Raw genomic sequence first — 6,892 nt, forward strand, 5'->3', positions numbered from 1 at the left:
AAGAAGAATCAGTGTCGAAAAACTAGCCATCTTTAATCTCGGCTAATTATGTAGGTTTAAGTATGAGCCAGCAGTATGCTGCAGTTGCCAACAAACTCTGAAAAGACTTACTTTCAATATCTTAATAAGGATAATTATTAGGAATAATTCTTCATATTATTATGAGGAAATTTATATGGCAAAGGAAAAAAGTAAGAATAAGTTTAAGAATGTTGCAACAAGACACGAAACTATAAGGGGAATTTGGTTTACCAAACTGGGAATTATACTATCAAGCAGCAGCATTGACATGGTTGAAAGAATGGATTGAATTAAGAAATACAAGGTTGTTAACACTGGAAGGGCATGATTTACAACTGGGATGGCATGCCTTTTGATGGCATGGTAGAAGTAAGATACATACATACTTTCATAGACATTATATAAGAAATGCATTGTTACTGATACGGGAGAAGGTTAGAGATAAATTTTATGTGAAAATACCTTTAATTGCAAGTGTTAATCTATTCATTTCTGCACATTCTAATATTTTCTTAATCATATTTTCATCTGTAGGGAATCTCTTCACCCTTCCAATTTTGTGCAAATACAATTCTGGCTGCAGTTATTACATGAATAATCAAATATACATTTTCTTTACTAAGTTTCTGGTAGAATCCCCAACAGGAATATCTCAGGTTTTAGATTGATATGCTATTGCATCATCTTCTCCAACCACATATGAATTCTTGCCCGATATTTTTTTGCTTCTACACATGTCCACCTCATATGATAATATGACCCCGGTATCTGGTGACACAAGTTTAAAGTGACCAAGGCTGGATACCCCTGCTCTATACCAAACTGACTCTATTACTCTAATTATTATTGGGGGTTTTCCCCTCTAATTTTCTTTTTATGTCACAATTATGTGATGGTGGTTTATAGTCTTTAAGAACTACCGCTGTGGTGGAATGTAGTCTGGATTCCCAGAGGGGAGAGGCTGCATTTCAGAGCAGGCAGGGACAGCAGGTTAGATCAGTGATGGCTAACCTTTTTTTCTTTGGGTGCCAAAAGCCCACACCCACAATGCAATGTCCCTCCCCCGCCCAGTGCCCCCCGCGAATGCGCGCACGACCCCCCCCGCTGCCTCTCCCCCCCCGTACATGTGCACACGACCCACTGCGCCCCGTTTTGGGCCTAGGAGGCCTCCCTGAAGGCTGGAAACGGCCCGTTTCTGGACTTCCGGTACTTCTGGTAGGCCCGTTTTTCGTCTTCTCCAGGCTCCGGAAGCTTTCCTGGAGCTTCCGGGAGGGTGGAAATGGCCCGTTTTTGGACTTCCGGGTGGCCTGTTTTTCGCCCTCCCAGGGCGAGCCCTGTACTTACCTGGCATCTGGGAGGGGAGGGAAAATCAGCTGGCCAGCAAGAGGCGCCCGCGCATGCGCTATAGAGCTGACCTGAGGCAACGGCTCGCATGCCAGCAGAGATGGCTCCACCTGCCACCTCTGTCACGTGTGTCATAGGTTCGCCATCACGGGTTTAGATAGTTGTGTGGGAGAAAGAAGGTAAAGACAGAGCCACCCCAGTAGTTCCCAGGGTGTAGATATTTTGTGATGTAAGAAATCTGCTTTAGTTTGGCAGGATTTTTGTCTGTAGATGAGGAACGATAAAGGAAAATGGCCGTTTAATGAACGATTTGTACGAAAGGGGTGTCTTCTTGACCATCTTATTTTGAAGTTTACTAAACAGTAGCCAAAAGTCTTTTTTTAAATACACGAACAACGTAATCGCCAATGGCTTTGTTCAGAAGTCTTGTTAAGCTTATTGGGAATCAAAATAATTATATGTTGGGAGAAATGTAATTAAATTATTGGCCTGTGGATGCATTTGGTTGTTAAAATCTGTCCTTTGCAGCACACAGTTCAAAACAACGTCCAAAGGAAATGGATTACCGAATGTTATCTAAATCTTTTCAAAAAATATTTTTTTAAAAATACATTAAATCCGTTAATTTGCTTACCTTGTGGCTGTACTATTTTTCCCAGATGCCAAATTAAAGAATAATTTGGTAGCAATATTGCATATAAAAACCAAGCATCCCATTCAATCCTGGAAAAAAAAAATCCCAATTCATCACACAGAGGGTCAGTTATAATAATCCAATTGCTGTAGCCTGCTGAAATAATTGGGTTTCCCCCCCACCACCAACTTATATTGTTTTAGTATATAATTAGTATAATTATGTGGGGTATAATTGGTTCTATAAATGTCCTGGGAGGAAAGATTTAGCACACTGATTTTTGTGTGGCCTATATATAGAATTGGGACCGGTTCATTTCAAATGACTCGACTTACTCATAGGCAGGAAAGGAACACCAGCTGATTTGGTTAAGTGGGGAGGGAAACCACCAAATAATTAAAAATTACGAAGGCAAATATAAGCATCCCAGGATAATGTTGCAGGATCCAACCTGGGTCACTCATTGGGACCAGAGGTTTACTCTTCCGAGCTTTCAGATTCGTCCTGGAGTCTAACTTCTCTCTTGCCAAAATGTGTGCTTTGGCCTATTTTGTGCGTGGTATTTATATGGTGCCTGGTTGTCCGTGGCTTTTTAGTTGTCGATTTGGGGTGTTGATGGCCAGCTATTAAGTCGCCGGCTGTTGTTTCCTTGTTCTGCCAAGCTTTCGCTTCCAAAGTACTTGATAAGCTGGTTGTAAATCAGCACTCCTGTTGACTCGCGAGGGCCCATTTCCCAGGCTTCAATCATTTCCCTGGCTGTTTTTGTCCCTGCTCGTCCGGGCTCCCGAGCTCTGTTTTAGGCTACGACGGCCTCCTGCAACCCTCTGCCAGCGAAAACGGAATTTGGGAGGGCTGCCCTCCCGAGCTCCATTTTTGCTGACAGAAGCACTGTGGGCCGGTCCTTTGCTGTTTCCTCTAACTAAGCTTCTGTGCAGTTCGGAGAACCCCCAAATCCCACTCCTGGCTGGCCCCGCCCTCCCTCCCCTCCCCGGAGTCCCCGCATGGTCCATTTTGGATGCAAGTAAGTGCAGGGCACACGCAGAGATCCGGAGAGGGTGAAAAACGGGCCTACCAGAAGTTCAGGAAGGCCAGAAACAGGCCCGTTTCCAGCCTCCAGAGCCTGGGGAGGCCGTTTTCGCCCTCCCGGAGGCTTGAGGAAAACCTCCAGAGCCTGGGGACAGCAAAAACACCCCTTCTCTGCCTTGGTGCAGGAAGCCGACTAGGCCACGCCCACCCAGCAACCGGGCAGAGAACCCCTTGCTAAAATTTTTGAAGCCCACCCCTGGTTATGACCATTTTCTCCACTTACGACAGTTGCAGCATCCCTATGGTCACATGATCAAAATTCAGACGTTTGGCAATCGACTCATATTTATGACGGTTGCACTATCCCGGGGGTCATGGGATTCCCTTCTACTGACGAGCAAAGACCACGAGGAAACCAGATTCACTTAACCGCCGTGTCATTAATTTAAGAACCGAAGGGATTCGCTTAACAACGGTGGCAGGAAGGATTGTAAAACGGGGCAAAACTCACTTTAACAAATGGTTTTATTTAGCAACAAAAATGTTGGGTCCTATTGTCATCGTAAGTCGAGGAATACCTGTATTGTATAGTGACCTTGTGCTGAAAACAAGTGCTCTGCATTTCCAGAAGCTGCTCAGTTTCACATTAATTTGATACTCGGAGCTTAATAATATTAATAATAATAATAATAGCTTAATATTAATAATAATAAGCTTAATAATATTAAGAGAAATTCCTGGAAATTCTTCCCCCCAACAAATAGAAAGCTGACTTAAACAGAGGTCAAAGGACAAAACAGTTATTTCCTGCAAAATATTTATTTTTTTTTAATTCTGGGCCTTCACACCCCTACAACTAAGTATATTTCATTTAATTTAAACAGATACACACACACACAATAATATAAATTCCAAATATATGTGAAGAAAATTCATTGTGTTTCCAAAGCTGCATACAGAAATGTTCAGTTTTGAGAGTAAGGGGTGGTCCTTGATTTACAACCATTCGTTTAGTGACCCAAGTTACAAGGACACTGGGGAAAAAAACTTACGACAGCTGACAATTATTAACCATTACGGCATCATCATCGTTACGGGATTAAAATTCGGATGCTTGGCAACGGTCTCATATTTATGACGGCTGCGGGGCCCTGGGGTCATGTGATCGGGTTTTGTGACGTTCGGAGAGCAAAGTCAACGGGAAAGCTAGGTTGACTTAACAACCATGTTACTAACTTAAATGCAGTGACTCGCTTAACAACCGTGCCAAGAAAGGTCATAAAATGGGGCAAAACCCACTTAAGAACTGTCTTGCTTATCAACAAAAATTTGGAGCTCAGTTGTGGTCATAAGTCGAGGACTTCCTGTATGGAGTACATATGGAGGATGATTGGGGGATGCGAAAAGGGGCACGGCGATGAAGGCGTTTATCGGACAGTGTGAAATGTCCAGCTTTTTTGGCTGGGTTTTTGTGGATGTGTATGATCCATACAGCTAGTAATAACTGCATGTTATGCTTCAAAAAATGGTAAAAAGAGAAGAGCCATTGACTATGCAATATTCTGAGTTGGTAGGGGGGGAAATGGTGATAGATAAGATAGATAGATAGATAGATAGATAGATAGATAGATAGATAGATAGATAGATAATGGGTGGATGGATGGACATATGATTGGTTAGATGTATGGACAGAGGATAGATAGAGGGATGGACGGACATATGATTGGTTAGATGTATGGACAGAGGGTAGATAGAGGGATGGACAGACAAGATAGCTAGATAGAATGGCTGGATGGCTGGATGGACATATGATTGGTTAAATGGATGGACAGAGGGTAGATAGAGGGATGGACGGACGGACAGACAGGAGATAGATCGATAGATGATAGATAGATGACAGATGATAGACAGAGATAGGATAGAAAGATAGATAGATAGATAGGATGGATGGATGGATGGATGGATGGATGGTAAGTAGGTAGGTCGGTATGTAGCTAGCTAACTAGCTAGATAATGGATGTATGGACAGATGATTGGTTAGATGTATGGACAGAAGGTAGATGGAGGGATGGACGGACAGGGTAGATATAGATAGATAGATAGATAGATAGATAGATAGATAGATAGATAGATAGATAATGGATGGATATATGATAGAGGGACAGACGGACAGACAGAAGATAGATAATGGATGGACGGACGGACATATGATTGGTTAGATGGATGGACAGGGTAGATAGAGGGATGGATGGACAGACAGAAGATAGATAGATGATAGATGATAAGACAGATAGGATAGAAAGATAGATAGATAGATGATAGAGACAGACAGACAGACAGATGCATGGATGGAGATAAGAGATACGCAGGCCAGCAAATGACAACGGCACTGAATAAAAAGTGACATGCTCGTTTTCCACATTGACAACCATTGCAGCATCTCCGTAGTCCCGTAATCAAAATTCAGATGCCTAGCAACCGACTCCTATTTATGACGGTTGCAGTGTCCCGGGCGGGGTGGGTGGGGTGTCACATGATCTCCTCCTGCGACCGTCTGACAAGCAAAGTCAATGGGGAAGCCAGAGTCCCTTAAACAACCCTGCTACTAAGGTTAACCCCTGCAGTGACTCACTTAACAACGGTGGCAAGAAAGGTTGTAAAATGGGGGCAAAGCTCACGTCGCAGCTGTCTCACTTAGCAACAGAAATGTTGGCTTCGTAAGCGGAGGACTACCTGTGTGTTTATTTAAGTTATGTTCATTTTCTGGGCCTGAAACTCACTGCTAAGAAAATGAACCAAGTACCAATATACACCCATCCTCATCTTAAGCACACACAATATCCAAAACCTTATCGAACGAAAATAAAATGATTAAAATGGGGCATAACTGCCCGGATCAAATCTGGCAATTGAATGTATTTCAGAGCAGAACATTAAAATATGGCTTTCCAAACAGATTTAAAAGCACATTCTCTTTGCTTTCATTTACTGTATGTTGTTTAAGAGATTTACTGAACTGGTGTTCAGATAATTGTTTAAGCTTAATATAAATTCCAGATATTCAGTGCTTTAAAAAAAAAGAAAGAAAAAAGAATAGCCCTCTCATTTTTTTTTTTAGGGCTACCTCAAAAGACCGGTTAAGTCCTTTTTCCAATAACCATCCCTGGCCATTCAACCTGAGAATTTAATACCTCGCGCCTTATTATTAAGAAAATCTGTTCTTCGACTCAGCGATTCAGAGCATCTGTAGAAAATTATTCAAGTGCAGTCATGAAAAAAAAAAAAAAACCTCATTCATTGCATTTAAAGTTGTTGTTTTTTTAAATGCTTAAACCTCTGCCTAATGTTCTCTCTTTTTTTTTAGGGAAAGCTAGCAATATAAAAACAGTTTGGCTAGAACAATGTTTTATTAGAATTATTTAACAAAAAAGAAATATTTAAGACATCTATACAATTTAACATCCAGTCTGACAAAGAAAAAAATTAAAGAGAGAGAGCAAAACCAAAATACAAAATACAAAAAAAAAAAAAAAAAAAAAGTGCACTATTTCAATCCAGTATTTTCGTTTTGTCGTTTGTATGGGGGAAAAAAATAAAATTGGAATTAATATAACCGTTTGCACACCTGTCCCTAACAGTATTTAACACATCTGTGTCTGGGAGGTTGGAAGGTGATTTCTTAGCTTTACGGTTGAATTTCAACCGGATTTTACATCGAATTCAAGTGTGCGTTCCCTGTTTGGAGAGAGAGAGAGAGAGAGAGAGAGAGACAAACTTGGCTATATATATATATATATATATATATATATATATATATATATATATATATATATATATATATATATATATATATCAACAATAAATGAC

The sequence above is a fragment of the Pantherophis guttatus genome, chromosome 7, assembly GCF_059756535.1.
Source record: "Pantherophis guttatus breed Tessera chromosome 7, ASM5975653v1, whole genome shotgun sequence".
Taxonomy (NCBI): domain Eukaryota; kingdom Metazoa; phylum Chordata; class Lepidosauria; order Squamata; family Colubridae; genus Pantherophis; species Pantherophis guttatus.